This window comes from Miscanthus floridulus, chromosome 7 (assembly GCF_019320115.1).
Source record: "Miscanthus floridulus cultivar M001 chromosome 7, ASM1932011v1, whole genome shotgun sequence".
In the NCBI taxonomy this organism is placed as follows: domain Eukaryota; kingdom Viridiplantae; phylum Streptophyta; class Magnoliopsida; order Poales; family Poaceae; genus Miscanthus; species Miscanthus floridulus.
In genome coordinates, this window is record NC_089586.1 from 86,532 (window position 1) to 107,097 (window position 20,566).

Sequence of the window (20,566 nt, forward strand, 5' to 3'; positions counted from 1 at the left end):
AAGGTCGATGGCGATGCAGGCCCTGCCCCGTCAGCGGTCAGCGATTCCGGTCGCCGCCACGTCAGTCCTCTACCGCGCCACCATGCATGGCGCGGCACAGGCATTTGGCCACGCCAGGGCAATAGGCGTGGCCAAAAGTGTTAGTTTTTTTTAAAAAAAATCGACCGTATTAGATTTAAAATTAGTTTTTAAAAAATGTTAAAATTAAAAAAAATCGCACCTACCCTAGGTACCCTAGCTAGTCCTGTCCAGGGTGCGCGGGCGCCGGGCGGCGTGGTCCCCCCGCAGCACCCCGCCACACGCCCTGAGAACCAATCATGGTGCCCGCCTGCCTGCCTGCTCACCCCCCGCCCGCTCTTTTAAGCCCACCACGCCCACTTGCAGCAGCCGCAGCACCACCAGTCCACCACCACAACACCACCCTAGTTGTCGTAGTTTTACGCGTGAACGCACGCGCGCATCTGCCAAATCCCACGTCCCTCCCAGCCACCACGCGTGCGCGTGCCTCGTCGTCGTCCTCTCCTCCCTCGCTCAGCTGACGACCTCCCTCTCCCCTTCCCTTCAATTCCCGGCAGGCGGACCCTTTTCACGCGGGGGCGCCTGCACTGCTACCCTCCCGGCTAGCCCAAGTTCGTTCACACGGCCGTCCGCCGGGACGACTTTTCCCGGAGAGATAGAGAGAGGTAGGGGTTGTTGTCACCATCATGAGGCGCTTCTTGTCGGTCGGCGACGGCGGTGGGGAGCCGTCCTCCTCCTCCTCGTAGGGCGGTCACCACCAGCAGTAAGGCGGGCTTGCGGGCCAGAGGGCGGCGGCGGGCCTACTGTACCGAGGAGACGACGTCTCGCTGGGGCACGAGCACGATGATGGACACCGTCGCCATGATAGGCAGACCACCGATGGGTCCATGGACTTGCTGGCGCGGCACAGCAGCTCGCCGGTCGGCTTCTTCTCCAACCTCGTGGTGTACAACGGTGAGTCAGATACCATACCATAGTTAATTACGCCGCCTGCGTTCTATCGTCTTCATCAATTTCCATATGTGCTTTTAGCAATTGGGGGCATGTTTTTTTTCCGCCACGAATTGGTCCTTCACCATGATTTTAGTTTGTCATGCATCACACGGGAAGGAAACCAACAATTTGGCTAGTAAAATGCCTAATAATGGCGACATTCATCCACCCAACTCTTTCGATCGAGAAATGGTCAATTCCCCTGTGTGGAGGATATTAGTTGATCTCCACCAATATGCCCAACAGTGTATTGGGCCCTTATCTCTGCTTCCTGATCGGGGGAGCCCAACCCTAATTCGGTTGGTGGGCCCCTGTCGCACAGCACACATAAAAGGAAGGTGGAGATGAGGGCTCGGACTACGAGGTTCACCATGAGCCGCCACACCCACCTACAGTAACCCAAAACCGATCTAAAGACCGTGCTACCAGCGGCGGGATGTGCCCCAACCACCGCGTCGCTCCCTCTGCAGGGTCTCCATAGCGCCACTGGTGATCGTCTCCACCGCGCTGCACGCCTTCTGCACCGCGGTACCGGCGTCTCTCCGCTGCAGTGCATCTACTGAGAAGGCGAGGATAACTAAGAAGCAGGCCGAACCGGCGAAGGCGCAGCGTGGTTTTTGTTGCATTCATGATAAGCGCCGGCCGCCGCAATGGAAATCTACTGGCTGTAGTGCACCGGCCACTAGCTAACCAGTTGCTGCAACTTGTTCCGTGTCGTGCACTGCCCAGCTTTACCTGCCGGTTTTGGTTGATTAAAGCAGGGAGCAGGTACCGAAATTTTGCTAGATGAGGGCAAGCCGGTTTTGCACAAACAGATGCGCGCGCGGCTTTTTACTGGCTGCTGTGTTAGCAACCAGGATTGCCCACGGATACTTGATTCAAGTAGCAAATAACCAGGTACTAGGTACAGGATACTAGGAAGAAGATGAACAGTAACTAAAGGTAAAAGTAATTGTTGATAATTTGGTTGATGATGCCTTGGCCTCGAGGCCAAGGATTCCCCCTTTTGTAGACACCACTGTACCGCCAGGCTGTGCTGGGCTTGGGCCCACCTGTCCGGTGGTCCCTGACATTCCCCTCCCCTTGAATTGCGGCTTGCCCTCGAGCCGTGGCAGTGATCTTCCATGCTGTTGACGAGCGGGCACCTCCTGGCGGAATGCAACCTCCTGAACCGCGTTCTCGACGTATCGCTCCTCCATTCCCTTCGTGAGCTTCTGGAACGAGCTTGTGCACCATGGCGAGCGTGTACAGCAGGATGACAATGACGCGTCCTTGTTCAGCTCGCCATGTCCATCCGTCAGCGTCCAGCAGACCGTTCGCCAGAAACTCCAGCATGATGTCGGAAGCCTTGCCGAGCTCGAGCGTGTACTGACCCGTGACGAGAGCTAGCAGCATGATTCTGAAACGGAGGACGAGGGGATGCTTGCTGGAGGCGACGCAGAACACCACGCGACACAGGAAGTCCAAGTGCTCGACGCTCGCCGCGGACTCCAAGCCCATGGTCTCCACTGGGTCCTCGTCGTCGGGCCAGAGCACGTACTGGTACAGGGCCACCTCCAGGCAGTAGAGGACGGGGCCGGCACCGGCGTGGAGGAGGGACGGGTGGAGGCAGCCGCTGACACGACCGACGGCTCGGTCGAACGGCGCGTCGAGGAAGGCGGAGCCGCACTCCAGGTCATCGTCGAGGGAGGCGTCGTAGCCACCGAGCGGGACGGCACGGAGTGCGCACTCGACTGGACTGAAACGGAAGGACTCGAAGGCGTAGATGATGTAGGCGCGCTCGGGGACGGAGGTGTGTGGGCCGAGGTTGAAGGCGATGACAACGGTGGGGTCTCCGTGCGCGCCGTGGTTGTGGGCGAAGGTGGCCAGGTTGTCGACGTAGTAGGCGGTGGAGGAGACGCGGCGCTAGCAGACGAGGCGCGCCGGCGCGTCTGCGGGAACGGCGACCGAGACGTCGTTGCTGAAGAGGTGGAAGCGCGGCGCTCCCCCGGTGGCGAAGACGACGCCGGCGAGTATGAGCGCCCTGAGGTGAGCCAGGTGTCGATGAGGTCGAGGTGGACGTAGGCGTGGCCGCTGGCGCCCAGCCCCTTGGTGCCACGGAGACCCACGAGATCGGGACACGCACGCACTACATCGCCGTCACGGACGCGTCCGAGAGGAGGGTGGTGTTGGGGTGGTGTTGACGAGGGCCTCCACGGAGCCGGGGGCGACAACGCAGATGGGTGTGGGGACTTTGGACGCTCGCATCCCGGCGCGGACGGAGAGGAAGGAGCCGATCTGGGCCACAACCGCCTAATCTGATGTTCTTTTGAGAATACTTGTCTTTTATTAGACATTAAATATCTAAGAGAGTGCACTAAATCGTGTCGTTCCATCGAGCACATCCAAAGAGAGAACTCAAAAATTCATATTTTTTGTCAAGATCATAAATAAGAAAATAAAGCTTACAACATTCTTGACAATTTCTTATATCACTTTATTACAACATTAGAGTATTTAAACAAGTTAAATGCAACAGCGGGATTAAAACAGTTTACATGTAATCGACTTTATACATTTCAAGTTCACAAGTTTTATCTTGCGGCGAAAAATAAACATATGATCAGAGTTACAGCGGAAATAAAGATTAATTTGATGACATGGTGAAGTATTAACATAGTGGACATTTATGTACAAGAGATTCTAGCAGATTTTTACATCTTTTTTTTTAAAACATTTAGTGAAGGTTGTAAATAAACACTACGACCGTAGCACGAAAGAAATCCTTTCTGAACCCACTAGAAGGTTTCCACACACAAGAGTTAGCTCTATGTATTATCCGATTACCTGCAACAGGGGAAAATAAAACCCTGAGTACTCGATTGTACTCAGTAAGACTTACCCGACAGGATAAAAAATAAAAGACTCCAAGGATATACAAGACTATCTGGCTTGTGTATTACTGCATCTACAGAAAGCATTACTAAACATGCGTCCTTATATTCAATTTTATTAGCAGTCATTATTAGTTCATTAACTTACTATTCTATGTAATCACCTATGCTACTTTCAAATAGGTGGTAAGCAATCAGAACCATTTTACCATCTTTTATATTCCAGTTCTTACTATGGTGCTAGACCATAGCCAAACCGTACCGTCTCACGAAAACGACGATTCACGAATCAATGTATCCTAGCTAGGTACCCCGAAACACACGCCCCGCTTGTACCCTTGGCACAAACAAGACCAACCCGTTCCACTCCTGTCAAGGGGTCCAGATTCTCGTCCAAACTTGAATTCCAAGCCCCCAGCACCTGAGACCCGGTCTCAGTACAGTGCTTAGACCTTCACCTAATATCCACCCCTAAAAGTTGGTCCAGAAAAAACCGAAACCCATGATAAGAGGGTAATAAGTCTTCCTACTCCCATAAGCAAGTATGTGCTCAAGATAATAAGTCTATGACCTGACTACCATCCACAGCAACGGACGGTCCTCAATCGACATAGGCGGAACAAGTGCAATCCGAGTCTCGCTCGAATGCCTAACCAAGTCTAGATCCAAAGTATCGTTCCACCCGGTCTCTAATTTTCCTCCATATATATTCCATGTGATAGTAATATAATAACAACAATAATATATTTCCTATCTCTCGCGAGTGACAGGTAATCACTCGACTTCTACCGAATCCTATAGCATAGCAATATACACGATGCTGACATACTAGTAAGACTCATAGGATAAAGATATATATATATATATATATATATATATATATATATATATATATATATATGAAAGTAGGTTTAATTCAACTCCTCAAAACTTAATGCACAAGCATACAATAAAGTACAGAATAATAGGGGTTATGTACCGGGGCTTGCTTGGGTAAGATATAACCAAGGATTAGTATTCCACCATGGCGACATGATCACTAAGGCACCATCCTCCTGCTACTCGGATCGACTCCATATCTATCGTTTTCCTATTATGATATTCATAGATACAGCGCAGAAAACGTAATTAACCCACGGCAACCACAATTATAAGAACACGATTACGCCTTGTAAGCTAACAAGTTAGCTCTAACGGCTAGCATACTAGGTTACGTATCCACGTCATCAAGTATTTTTCCAAAAAAATGTTTTCGTCCTACAATCCCAAAGTGTTTTGGCTTCTTTTTTATTAAATTTATATATTCAAACTAGGGCTCATTTAGGTACCTTAGCAAATTAATTACTATAGAGCTACAAAAATTAAAGTAAGCATCTAATAATGTTAGAAATTTTGTGTAAAAATCTCAGAGCCAACACTACTACCAATTCATCACAATAATTTTTACAAGTTGATGTTTTAACAATATTAACTATTTCAATTTAATTAGATTACTCTTGGAAGTACTATGAAACTATGCGAACAAAATATACTAGCAGATAGATCATGATTTTAAGAGCTGGACAAAATTGATTTCACAATTTTTGGTCAACTACACAAATTTCTATTGAATTTGCAAGTTTACCTTAGAAACTAATTAGAAAATGCTTTAGAAAAAGAAAAGGACCACCATCTACGGCTAAACACGCAAGGATGGGTGGCGGTTAGGGACTCAGAAGTGCACTAGTGTGAACTACAGCGACGAGAGGCTATCCGCAGCGGTGGCATGACTGTTCCGATGAGCTAGAGCAGCTAGAAGACTAATGAGTGAGCGGGTGAGCATAAGGAGCTTATAGCGAGCTCGTCCAATGTCGCAGAACCGACCAATTTATAAGAGCACAAGTACAATGGCAGCTCGCAAGCGGTCGTACTATCATACTTGAGCCCATATAAACCCGGTAGTCCGTCGAGTACCACGACGGGTCTCGATAAACAATCCACATACAACCAAGATCGTACATGATTCAACATACATGTCACACGTTACATAAAGTTCACAAATACAGTTTATTTCTTAGAGTACGAAATAGAGTTATTACAAACCAAGTTTGATAGATAGTAGCGGAAGCAAAGTAAAGTTTGAAAGTAGCATTTCCAACTTAGTTCAAATAAAGTGCCAACAGATGATCACCATCCACAAAAGCATATAGAAGGATTATTAAAGATGCCTGCCCAAGGCTCACTCCTCATCCATGGCGGGATAGAAGCAATTCTTGCAATAGCCGTGATAGACGGTGTCATCTGCAACAATGGTAATAAAACTCTAGGTACGAGAAGGTACTCAGCTAGACTTACCCGTCATAAACCAGAAATAAATTGACTCCAAGGATTATGCAAGGCTTTATAAGTGGAGGTAGCTTAACAACATTTTGCATAAAAAGCGATTAACTCAATTATACAATTATACTTCGGTCATCAAGTTAATTATAGCTATTCATCTCTAGATTAGTAACTATCCTGTGCCAAACATGTGATATATCATTTTAAGAGCATACAATAGTAACCATAGCCGGTGTAGTAATTCCATGCTTATCCGAACCATCACATTCTATAATATAATTACTATGATATTGGGACTAGCCAAGTTTCTCACTATCCAGGAGAGATGGCGATTCGAATCAATTTCAACCAGTTGAGAATTTATTCCTAACACAAACCCAGGCAGACCAGATAAATGGTCATCTTTGGTACAACCCAAGTACACATTTCACGGGTTTGCCCAGCGCCGCACAATCAGGGACAACCAGCTGTCAGGACGATCAGGACTACCCTACCCTTGGGCTCATGGCTGGCTCCCCGCACATCCTTACTACTATCCAGAGTGCGCATTCTTATAGAGCGAGGCTTGGCTTGAGTTGAGCTACTCGGCTTCACGGTCAGAACGAGTTATCCGGCTAGCTAAGTGATATGCAGGCTTTTAATCTTGTCAAACGGCACCAACAACGATACGGTCCTTAATCGGCATAGATGGAATCACATGAGCCAACCCACACATAGACTCCGCCCAGCCTCCATTTATATTACCCCATGGTTCTTTTTCACGATAGCAAATATAGTCAATCGTGCTTCGGTATCCACCTATATCTCGCAGGTGATAGAAAATCACCTAACTTCTACTGATCTAAGCATGGCTAAGCATATATTCGATCCTGTACCTACACACGGTTAAAGGGGTATATATTTGGACAAGGTAGTTCTATGCATCAAGTGTTTATAGTCAACTCTTATAACTTAATGCATCAATCACAAAGGACTCAAGTAGCATTTTGTAAAACACTAGGAGACTTAGAATGCTCCGGGGCTTGCCTTTAAGGAAAGAGGTGGGGCAGTGATCAGGGCACTCGGGGAGCTCTTCTGAAGTCTGCTCCTCTTCTTCAGGAGCTGTGGCTTGAGGAGTCTCCTGCTGATCCCCTTCCTCTTCTTCGTTGAATTACAGCAATGTTATCTCCTCGGTCGATCCTATATGCATGAATATGGCATAAAATATCACAAATACATGTATGATGACACGTATAATATGATAAAATGTGACGAATGCATCCTCGTAAGTATTTTTTAACAGCATGGTGTGAAAGTAATAACAAGTGCATCCTATTTTACTGAGTAGGTGCATATCTCTTTTCTATTACTCAAGCAAATACTTTTGTAAGTTATTCATCGAACTACAAACAACAGCTACTAATTTTAACCATAACTAGAGTTATATACATCGAAATCATATGGTTGTGGACATTCTAGAAAGCTTATGAAATTGTATACAACTTTCTTTTAATACTCTTAAGGTGATTCAATAGTTATCTAGGTCAAACAATTTAGTCAAACAAATCTCTCCAGAAAGTAAACAATTAGGATAGCAAACTTATAACAACCAAAACTCTTAAACCCTAAGGCCTATGACCATGAAAATTTAACACAAGGTAGATTAGTAAGTTCTCTATAACCTTGATATTAACAAGTTTTATAGAAAAGGTCAGTATCTACATGAAATTATCCACAAAACCGAAACTATACATGCAACCATCTATTGGAATTACAAAGTAACAATTAACTAGATGCATACAACCAATTGCTTCTAAGTCATACTATGGACATTAACAGTTACTATGCGTCACAAGCACCATAGAAAACATCATGGTCAATCAGAATTTAATTACTCAAATGTCTTTATTAATTTAATTAAATAATTAGGGGAAATAACAAACATATATTAAATGTGCATAATAAATTCTTATAAATTACAATAGCTTCTTAGTGCTCACCATAGGCCACTGTGAAAATTTCATACCATTTGAACATGTATAACATCCTATACAAAAATAACAAGCTAGCAAGGGTTATTTTAGCAAAAATAGTTAACCCTACAGAAAAGTGTCAAACAATAGATTATATATTTTTTTCTAGCTTCATACTAGTGCCATACTACTATACAAAAATTTGCATAGCAATATCTTACATATTTTTATCCCTATAATTTTCCTCAGAAAATGTCATTTATTAATAGATAAATAGAAACATCATATTTCAATCAAGTTTAATGCAAGTATAATATTTTTCCTAGCTAGAGCATATCAATACAAGACTAACAAAATTGGAATCACAATTTTATCACATTTCTAGCTCAAGATATATAATTTACAAGATTGTAAATATTCAAAAAGCATTTATATAAATACATTTTAATCACTAATAAAAATACTAGAAACTGTACATACCATATTTTTATAAAATACTACACTTCCTAAGGAACACAACAAAATTTAGTTCACCAAAAATGGACATCTAGAACTCAACTTATGATTTTTCAAAGTTGGTACAAAAATCTATGAAAGAAATAACAGAAATCCTAACTAACAGTCGCTGACAGAGGGGACCCATGGGTCAGCGGGGTCCACCGGTCAGTGACTGAAAACAGAGCATGGCGGCCGGCCGGCGTTATCTTGTCGACGACGAGCACTCTGATGAAACCTACCACACCTACATGCTCGGCTCACCAAGCCACGTCGATTGGTACCCATGCTGACTGCTTGGATGCACTGGAGCTACCTCGTCACTGGCCATGGCGGCACGACAGCGCTGTGCGGAGGTGCACTGGCCACAACAAGCCACGGCAGTGCTCGGCAAGAAGCGCACGAGCTCCGTAGTGTCCTAATGAGTCTACCGAGGCTACTGCGACTAGGTGAGATGCTCCGACGAGCTCTGCCTGCGTGCATGGTGGCGTGTCGTGTTCCGCGTCGGCGAGACATCCAAATGTGATAACATCATGCCACTAGCTAGTCTACACCCTGACCAAGCTCTAACGCTAAGAATTGAAAGCAATGCACACGCGAGCCAAGCAACGGCGAGCTCACCGTGGAGGCGGCCATGGGAGCCAAGATCTCCAGCGAGGATGGAAACAGTGATTTCACCCTCACTGTAGCTCATCCGATGCTGCAACCAAGCCAAGGAAGTAGAGGGGAATGTGGCGAAGCTAGCTGCAAGATGGAGGTAGTAATGGCACAGTGGAGCGGGCGCTAAGCGATGGTGGAGTGGTGTGGGTGCTCGACGGTGCTCAGCTCTTCCGCGGCAACCATGGGAAAAGGCAGTAGAGAGGGAGCAAGTGGGCGCGTGAGTGTGAGAGAGGGCACGCATCTTCATAGATAACGAGCGCCAACGCGCCGCGATGAGGGCTCGACGTCGGCCCATGGTGGCCTGCCTCTGCCCGTGGTCGGACAAGACCTGGCGCGACGCGGCGTTCAGCATAGTTCGAAATTCGACCTGACGATGCTATTTCAACCCCTTCTAAATCTTAAACGGTGGCAAATCAATGAAAAATGTTAAAACAGGATTTGTAGATCTATGTACCAGCTACAAATTTGTTTAAGACATCATAGTCTAATTCTCAACGGTCAGGAAGAAAAATTAGCACAAAGTCAAGCCTGTCAAACTATAAACTCAAAAAGGACTTAGCAAAATTTCTAAGTGCTAAAAATAGTGAAATCTTGATTCGTGTGAGCTAAATTCAAGCATGTTAGGAGCTGAACTAGCCTATGATCCAAAAATAAAAGTTGTTGCCCTACTTAAATACTACAACTTTGATTTAGTGAACACATCCATGCAAAGTTTCTATGATATAGTTCAACCTAGGTCAAACATAACACTTTCAAATGATGACTTACACTACAACTAGGACTTAGTGACCAAACTAGCCCATGTCATGAATACCAAAGTTGTTCATAATGACATTCTAAACATGGTTAAGGTATTTCGAAGGTCACACAAACATTTCATACACTGATTACATAAATTACTTCCTAGGTCAACCAGCATATCATCATTCAGGAGCTTAATTGGACAAAGTGACCTATATGAACATTGTTTCATTAGTCATCCTAAGTGTAGCTAAGGTGCTTTAGTGACTAACATCAACCATTTACACTTATTCACACATGATCATAAGCATACACAAAGGAAACATAAAATAACAAGGCATGTTTCACATGTTTCAGTTGTATGTTTCATATGTAAAAACTTATATACGAATGCTTGATGATTATGCTCATGCAATGCAAGTCAAATTATGCAAGCCTAACACCTAGGGTGTTACATCCGAGGTGATGGTCCAGTCAGCGGTTGACCGAGCAGAGCTGGCCACATGCGACCGAGCAAGGCGGCGGTGCTCCGTGATGGACATCGATGCGTCACCCCATCGTCGATGAGCACCCTGGCCAAAATAGCACGAGCACTGGATGGAGGGAGTCAAGGCAAGTTCAGGGTTATGAGCAATTGAACTACTATTAACCCTACGAGCCTTACCCCAAACCCCTTGGCACGACAGCATTTTGACCGATGACGAGCAAAACGCTAAATTAGTGGTCAGTAGCGCTTGGCCGATCATGGGGAAGATGGGGCGCCTAGTTGACCTCTTATGCCACATACTGGCGCGAGAAATCGAACTATGAAGCCCTGAGTTAGGCAAATTGGATGACGGAAAAGGTGGAGCTCTAGCTGTGGTCATGCTATAGAGAGGGCACCCGAGCGAGGGTGAGCATATTAAGATGGGGCGGCTCCATTCGATGGCGGTAGCACAAACACGTGCGCACAAGTGGCGGTTCAGGGGGCTTGGCACGACGCGCTTGAATGGAGGGCAAAACCCGAGCGGGTCTCACCAGTGTCGGCTAGCGGGGGCAAGGCGAGGTAGCGGGGCATCCCATCGCCACTATGACAGGGGCCAATGACCAGACATGGTGGTAGTGGCATACGCTAAGGGGACGACACAGTAGGTGAATAGAAGTGTGGGGCAGACGCCACGTTGATCAAGCAACAGTAGCCGTAGCCTCGGCTCGGCCTAGCGCGCGACACAGCGGCCAGCCACACGAGCGTGGCGCGCATGCAGTAGCGGGAGCCAGGCCATAGTTAGTCGGGGATGGCCAAGGGCGCTATGTGGCATCGATCAGCACACGAGCTGGCTAGCGACAGCCGCTTGACCATAGCTTGAGCCGGCAATAGCAACGCCCGTGCGTGTGTGGTGACCGCAGACTCAGGCTACACAAGTGTAACTAGTGACATGCACGAGTTTTAAAGTGCAGCAAAGGTTGCCGCTTACCTTGACTGAGGTTCAACCCATCCACTAATCCTAAAGACAACACCACTAGCTATCTAGTAAAGCAATCATTATGATCATAGAGCAACCATAGAGGGAGATAAAAGGATGTCAACATGGGCTCGTTACTGGAGGGTCGGTTCACGAACAAAGCACCAACAACATGGTTTACAGCACGTTCTGATGATGTTTGGACAAATTTTAAGTAGACAACACGACACCCAACACATCTACAACCTACACCATGCTCACATGCTCACTTAGAAGCAACCAACAATGCAAGAATATGAAGCTAGTGTTTAAACATTTTTGTTAGAAATTAAATGTCAAGATAGCATTATCTTACTACTTTTCCCATACTTAGAAAAGTTAAGGTTCAGTTCAAACTAACAACCATTAACACTTTTGTTACAATTTTTAAAAGGCATAAACCCTATTAACTCCAACCCACAAGTATTTCATGCAATGGTCGATACTTCATACTAACCCATAGGAACAAAATATTTAAGTAGTAATTAATTATTTCGCCCATAATAAATCGCCAAAAATAGTACTTTAGACGTAAGTTCAAGTGTTTGCTGTCTTAATGAAAAGAGCTTATCTTAACTTTAAATTTGATTTTTGAGCTTCCAAGAGCTCCAGTTAACAATATTTATTTTGATTTTTCTCAACCACAAAAGTGAGTCACATAGAATTTGTTTATCATTTCAGGTAAGTTTTAAACTCTTAAACCCAACCAACTTGTTTTGCTAATCTCTTTTAGGTCTTAATCTTGGTGCTAAGCAAGCTCATAACACCAGGGGTGTTACACGATGGGGCACTCGTGACAGTCGACATTGAGGAGGCATGACGCCAGGATGGGATCATGGAGACATGACGTGGACCAGGCGGGGTCGTCGGACGTGGTGATGGGACGCAGGCGCTCGATGGACACCTAGCAAAGCACGGCATGGGTCTGGACGCGAATGCCTTTGGCCGTGTCGACGACGGTGAGTGCCGAGTCCGAGAACTAAGCGGTGGTAGTGACCTTGGGGAGATAGACGCATAGGGACACGGCGAGGTCGATGGAGGGGACAGTGGCGGTGATGATGGTGCTGAGGACGGACTAGGATGGGCATGGAGGCCCAAAGAGCGGATCAGAGCTCCTGGCCTCGGATGCGTCGTATGGAAACACGACCGACAACGCTTGCTCCTTGGCATTGGTGGGGGCAAGACCAGCTGCTTGGTGGCATGGTGGCCGCCACCGAGGAGCGTGGTGGTGTCCAGCGTCATTAGGATGCTATAGTTCTCCCAGTTGGAGATGTCCTAGATGAGTTCCCCAGGCGCGAGACATGGGTCGGAGGAGTCGAGCTTGCGTGTGATGTTGTAGCCCATGATGGAGACGCCCAAGATGAAGGTGAAGGTGAGGACAGGGAGGCCTAAGATGATGCTGACATCGAGGATGCACTCATGGCAGAGGGGATCACCGGCGTCGGTGTTCGGGTGGAGCACGCAGCTGCGGATGTAGAGCGTGTGCTCCTCCTAGATCTCTAGCGGTTGCGGTAGACGAAGCCGATGACGCAGGAGGCGAACTCGAGGGGGTCCCCGAGGTGGACGAGGATGGTGCCACGTGCGGGCTTGAAGTCAAGGGCGGTGGCCTCGAACTAGGTGCCGTGGAGGCCATCTACGATGATGCGGACCATGACCGAGGCGCCAGAAGATAGGGCCGTGGGCGGATCCAGTGCGGGTAGCGAGGAGAGCTTGGCGGAGAGGTGGTGCGCATCAGGGAGTCATCGAAAATAGGTTCGAGGGAGATGGCAGCATGAGGAATTTGTGCCCGGTAGAGTGGATCTGCCCCCCTTTAATCCCCATCGACTCGAGCTGCTCATACGCGAGGCGGAGTGACTCGGAGGTGAGCGGGCCGAGGGTCTGGTCAATGATGAACTGCGCGATGTCGGCCTTGAGCTCATCCTTGAGCTCTGAGATGTGGATCTGGATGGTGGACGCAAGCCCCGTGATGTCGTCGTCGACGGAGAGGTCAAGATTGCGCTCCTCCGAGGAGTGGGCCGGCTACTCGAACAGTCTGCCCTAGTTGTCGGCTATGATGCGAGCATCGACAGCGAGCTTATGCTTCATCAGCGGAGACGAGGACGAGTCGGGGGTGGCCGGCTTGTAGGCACTCTCTCCCCGGACAGGAATAGGCTTGAATAGACCGCCCCAGTGTCGGCGACAACCGGGACTTGGAACTGCGGCGCAGGGCTCCTCTCGAGGGTGTCGGCATGAAGCTTGGTTGCGACGCCCCGCTGCTCCAGCGCGGCCATGGTCCACGAGAAGCGTCGCTCCATCCGAGCAGCGAACTCATCGAGCCTCCTGAGGATCTCGTCGTAGGCAAACTTGAGGCATGGATCCATGGCGGAGTACCAAATTGACGGCTCTGATACCAGATGTTAGCAACCCAACCAGGATTGCCCACATATACTTGATTCAGGTAGCAAATAACCAGGTACCAGGTACATAATACTAGGAAGAAGATGAACAGTAACTAAAGGTAAAGGTAATTGCTGATAATTTGGTTGATGATCCTTGGCTTCCACGGATTCCCCTTTTGTAGACACCACCGCCAGGCTATGCTGGGCTTGGGCCCACCTGTCTGGTGGTCCCTAACATGCTGCCCCTTGCCATGGCCCATGGAGGAGGGCAGCGGCGGCAAGCATCTTTTACAGTTTCAACTTGTCATAGTAGTTTCTTTAATCTGTCTAGCATGCATTTAAGATGCCTTAGATTTCTATCACATATACACTCACTCACATGGTGGTTAATAAACCATGGATTAACTTTGGTTCAGCATAAAATTACAGACCCTTAATAAGCTACTGAACAGTAAAACTAATTTTGCATCAAATCTCAAATCACAGTATGCATATAACACGAAAGCAACATGTTTTTCCCCTCATATGTTACATTATTATACATACAGCCTTTTTCGATATAGACCTCTACTAACAACTTGCTAGGGGATGGAGAACTAAAGGGTTATATTGCGGTGCGGTAGTTCTCCCTATTAGCGTGTCTCCTCGATAGTGAAACGTGGGGTCTGAGATTTTGAAAGTCGCCCTAGTTTTTATTCTTTTTACATGTACTTTTGTATTCACATGACTACAGTTGCCTCATTTTCTAATCCTAGTAGCCCATTTTGAATTAAAGTTCTGTTTGCCACTTGCACACTATGCTGATGTGTTTTGCGTCGTTGCCTTCCATTTATCCATTCATTAATTTGGATCAGTTGTTGCAAAGTCATTATGCATGTACAATATGTCCTTTGGTAGAGAATTTTATACATATATAATCTTTGAATACATACTGGCCAGCTAATTGAGAGGAGCGTGAGTTGGTCAAGAGGTTAACTCTTTCTTTCGTCCACTGGCTTGTTTCTGCACCGGAGGATAAGAAAACCATCTATTTGCTGAATTTTTTTTAGAGTCAAACATATAAATACCTTGTAGATTCTGCCAACCTACCATGTACAATTGTCCTTATACTAATGCCTATATGCTAATGTTCATTTCACCTTAGTTGCTACTGAGCTATCTATACATATATAGTATGATGGGAAATGCTAAACTGTACATCATCCTTAACTAGAGTACTATATGTGGAAATAAAAAAATAAATAAATATGTGATAGTGGAGGAGTACGATTTGATGTTGACATGGCCTCCTTTTGGCAGATTAGAAACCATCCATGATTCATTCGACGCCGGCCAAACAACTGCAATTTATATCCTCAACATATATAGCGCACATGTGTCCTTAATTAGTCGGATTGGCTTATGCAACTTCAAATTTTTTTATATCACTTAAACTATCCTAAAAATCCTAGGAACCCTTATATTACTATTTCACTAGTAGAGAACAGACCTTTGATCCTCGGCTAAAATGGGCTCTAGTCCTGGAATTTTTTGCCCCCGGGACTAGAAATACCTTTACTCCCGGTTGGTGGCTCCAACCGGGACTAAAGGCCCCTGCCCAACGGCTACTGCGCCAGACAGAGGTGGCAGGGACCTTTAGTCCCGGTTGGAGCCACCAACCGGGACTAAAGGTATACTTTTACTCCCGGTTGGTGGCTCCAACCGGGAGTAAAGGTCTACTCCCGGGCCGTGGCTGCGCCCGGGGTTGGAAAGTTACCTTTAGTCCCGGTTGGATCTATCAATCGGGACTAAATGTTCTCCCTTTATAAATCGGCCGTCTCCTCCTTCCTCCCCGAGCCCGAGCTCAGCACATTTTGAAGCTCACTGCAGTAGTGTTCTTGCTTCCTCCCTCCCTCCATTGTTCCTCCATCCATTCTTCGATTCCTCCGTCGATTCTTCAGTTGTAAAGGTTACCAATCTCATACTCTCATTTTTTACCATTTTCTTATGCCATTTTATTCACTATATATATTTATGGTTCTTTATTGTGGTTTTTTTTCATTTGTAAGCAATTTGAGCTCAAAATCACTTTAAGCTTGCATATTTACATGAAAGAAGGTTAAAGTATATATAAATATAAAGTTAGAAAATAGTTAGAAAATTATAGCAAATCCTTACTAGTTGAACTTGCGGACCGTGTTCAGGTCGGCGAGGATGTTCTCTGCCGAGCGGTAACGGACGTCAAGGAGGAGCTTTGATTCTACGAGGGAGAGCGATAACGGTCGTGGAAGACCGTGTTCCCTTCCTCGTAGAATCGGAGCTCTTCCTTGACCAAGTACGGTGCCGTCCGGTGGAGAAATCCTCGCCGAGCTGATCACGTAAGCAAGGTCAACTAGTACGGATGGTTATTTATTCACATGTCCCGATATCGTCGTAGTAGTCTGTCAATCACCGTACCTAAACGTAGTATATATAAATAAAAACTTAGAAAATAGTTAGAAAATTATAGAAAATCCGTACTAGTTGAACTTGCGGACCGTGTTCAGCTCGGCAAGCATGTTCTCTGTCGAGCGGTAACGGACATCAAGGAGGAGCTTTGATTCTACGAGGGAGAGCGACAACGGTCGTGGGAGACCGTGTTCCCTTCCTCATAGAATCGGAGCTCTTCCTTGACCAAGTACGGTGCTGTCCGGTGGAGAAATGCTCGCCGAGATGATCACGTAAGCAAGGTCAACTAGTATGGATGGTTATTTATTCACACGTCCCGATATCGTCGTAGTAGTCTGTTATGTGTGTACATTCCCATTCTTCTGTTAATTTGCGGAAATATCATATGAATTACTTACCTGCCGTAGTAAAAGACGAGAACACAATGACCATTAAAAATATCATTGTTTAGAGATCTAGATAATTTTATAGTTTGTTAATTTTATTTGTTTATAAAAGAAGAAATTTATAGTGTATTAAAAAATGAGTATAGAGAGTAGATGGCAACTGCTTCCGGGTCCTCGGCCTCTCATGGGTTTCCAAAGCGACTTAGGCCGGGCCTTCCTCTCATTCCATGCGGCAAGTGTCGTGATGAGATGAAGATTGTGATGGAGTACCGAGTGAAGAAGGAGGGTCCCAACAAGGATCGTATCTTCTACAAGTGTCCGGATCGCAATGTGAGTTATTTTATCGTATTTAATGATTATGGTTAGTTTATACCTATTTTCATGATGATTGTGATTAAAGTTCTAGTTTTTTGTTTTAATTTCAGTGGGATGGCAGTGGACGATGTTTAGGCTTCTACTGGGAGGAAGAGTATGTTGAACTCGTGCAAAAATATCTTGCACAACAGGCAGATACGGCGGCTAATGAGGCAGTGATCCAGCCGAAGAAGCCCAAAGATGTTGCACAATCGGGGGATCTGTCTGTTTTAGTTGAGATTGGTCGCGAAATCCTTGTGCTCCTGAAATGTATTTTAGCTTTAGTTCTTTTAGTGGTAGTTGGGATTGTCTACATTGTAGCGATGCTTTCATAAATTTGTATCTTTTGTGGTGGCACGCATGTTGTATAAATAATTAATTATGATCTAGGTTTTAATATGATATTTATGTCATGTAATGCAGATGAGCCGTCATTGGATGTATAATGCTAATCGCCGCTCACAAGAGTTCATTGACGGCGTGCATTCTTTATTACGTGCGGCCGAGACAAACAAACGCGACGGTTTCATGTGCTGCCCATGTGCCATATGTAAGAATACGGTGGAATATCCTTGCTCAAGGACTCTTCATTCACACTTGTTCAAGTCGGGTTTCATGCCAAACTATATTTGTTGGACAAAGCACGGAGAAACCGGTGTTGTAATGGAAGAAGATGAAGAAGAACAATGGGACGACAATGATATTATTCCTGATGGTGCGTGCTTCAATGATACTGCAATGGGAGAAGCTGAAGAAGAGGTAGCCGCAAAAGATGAGCCGGCTGATGATCTTTGTCAGGTCATTCGTGATGCATAAAGAGAATGTGAAAGTGAAAAGGAGAAGATCAAGTTCGAGCGGATGCTAGAAGATCACAAGAAATTGTTGTACCCAACTTGTGATGCAGGGCAGAAAAAGTTGGGAACCACACTAGAATTGCTGCAATGGAAGGCAAAAAATGGTGTATCTGATAAGGGATTTGGAGAGTTACTAAAAATCCAAAAGAAGATGCTTCCGAAGTACAATGAATTGCCCGCCACTACCTACGAAGCAAAACAAGTTGTCTGTCCTATGGGGCTAGAAATAGAGAAGATATATGCATGTCCTAATGACTGCATCCTATACCGTGGCAAAGAGTACGAGAAATTAGATGCATGCCCGGTATGCCATGCGTCGCGGTATAAGATCAGGCGAGATGACCCTGGTGATGTTGAGGGCGAACGTCCACGTAAGAAAATCCCTGCCAAGGTTATGTGGTATGCTCCTATAATACCACGCTTGAAACGTCTGTTCAGAAACAAAGAACATGCAAAATTGTTACGATGGCACAAAGAAGACCGTAAGGTAGACAATATGTTGAGACACCCTGCTGATAGGTCCCAGTGGAGAGCAATCGATAGAGAATTCCCGGAGTTTGCAAATGACGCAAGAAACTTAAGGTTTGCTTTAAGTACAGATGGTATCAATCCTTTTGGAGAGCAGAACAGTAGTCATAGCACTTGGCCTGTTACTCTAAGTATCTACAACATTCCTCCTTGGTTATGCATGAAGCGGAAGTTCATTATGATGCCTGTGCTCATCCAAGGCCCGAAGCAACCTGGCAATGACATCGATGTGTACCTGAGACCACTTATTGATGAACTTCTCATTTTGTGGAATAAAGAAGGTGTACGTGTGTGGGATGAGTACAAACAGGAACACTTTGATCTGCAAGCATTGTTGTTCGTAACAATCAATGATTGGCCTGCTCTAAGTAATCTTTCAGGACAGTCAAACAAGGGATATAATGCATGCACACACTGCTTCGGTGATATTAGAGGTGTATTCTTGAAAAAATGTTGAAAGGTCGTGTACCTTGGCCATCGTCGATTTCTTCCTGCAAATCACCCCGTAAGAAAGAAAGGTAAGCATTTTAAAGGGAAAGCAGACCACCTGACCAAGCCTTGCAACCGAACCGGTGAGGATGTACTCGATATGGTCAATGATGTGAAAGTCGTCTTTGGAAAAGGACATGGAAGCCAACCTATTCCGAAAGACGCTAACGGTCACGCACCCATGTGGAAGAAAAAGTCCATATTTTGGGACCTACCCTATTGGCAAGTCCTGGAGGTCCGTAGTTCGATCGACGTGATGCACCTGACGAAGAATCTTTGTGTGAACCTGCTAGGCTTTATGGGTGTGTATGGAAAGCCTAAGGACACATTTGAAGCACGACAGGACCTGCGTTGTTTGAGAGAAAGAGACAACCTGCATCCAGAGAAGACAGATGATGGACGCCATTACTTATGTCCTGCTAGCTACACTCTAAGCAAAGAGGAGAAGGAAATCATGTTTGAATGCTTAAACAACATCAAGGTACCATCTGGATTCTCCTCGAATATAAAGGGTATTATAAATGTGACAGAGAAGAAATTCTGTAACTTAAAGTCCCATGACTGTCACGTTCTCATGACGCAATTACTTCCAGTTGCATTAAGAGGAATTCTACCTCCAAATGTACGTCTAGCCACCGTAAAGCTATGTGCATTCCTCAATGCAATTTCTCAGAAGGCAATTGATCCAACTGATCTAGCTAAACTACAGAATGATGTGGTTCAATGTCTCGTCAGCTTTGAGTTAGTGTTCCCTCCTTCCTTCTTTGATATTATGACACACCTCCTAGTTCACCTAGTCAAGGAGATTTTCACTCTCGGTCCTGTGTTCCTACACAACATGTTCCCCTTAGAGAGATTCATGGGAGTCCTAAAGAAATATGTTCACAACCGTGCTCGCCCAGAAGGAAGCATCGCCAAGGGCTATGGAACAGAAGAGGTCATTGAGTTCTGTGTTGACTTTATTCCCGACCTTGACTCGATTGGTGTTCCTGAATCGAGACATGAGGGGAGACTAAGCGGAAAGGGGACACTAGGGAGGAAAACATATATTTGTACGGATGATGATTATTTCAATAAAGCGCACTACACAGTTCTACAGAACTCCTCTTTGGTAGATCCGTATATTGAGACACACAAGGATCTCTTACGATCCGAGTTTCCAGGGAAGACTGAAGCTTGGATTATGCATAAGCACATGGAAACTTTCGGCGGTTGGTTGCGAAAAAAATGTCAAGGTGATGAGAGCATCCATGAGCAACTGTATTTATTGGCTATGCAACCATCATGGCATATCGTCACATACAAAGGGTACGAGATAAATGGGAACATATTCTACATAGTAGCCCAAGATAAAAGGAGTACCAACCAAAACAGTGGTGTCCGCATAGATGCCACAGACCCGAATGGGAATAAGCAGACATATTATGGACGCATAGATGAAATATGGGAACTAGAATATGCACCTACTTTGAAGATCCCATTGTTCAAGTGCCAATGGGTCAAGGTGACCAGAGGCGGAGTAATAGTAGACAACGAGTATGGAATGACAACAGTAGACCTTAGTAATATTGGGTACAAAGACGAACCATTCGTCCTTGCCAAGGATGTGAATCAGGTG

General features: G+C 45.8%; 1 pseudogene; it reads left to right on the forward strand.

Moving 5' to 3' along the window:
* Window positions 1-704: 704 nt before the first annotated feature.
* The window catches only part of LOC136462290 (transcription factor bHLH80-like), a 29,984-nt pseudogene continuing 10,122 nt past the window's right edge, over window positions 705-20,566 (forward strand).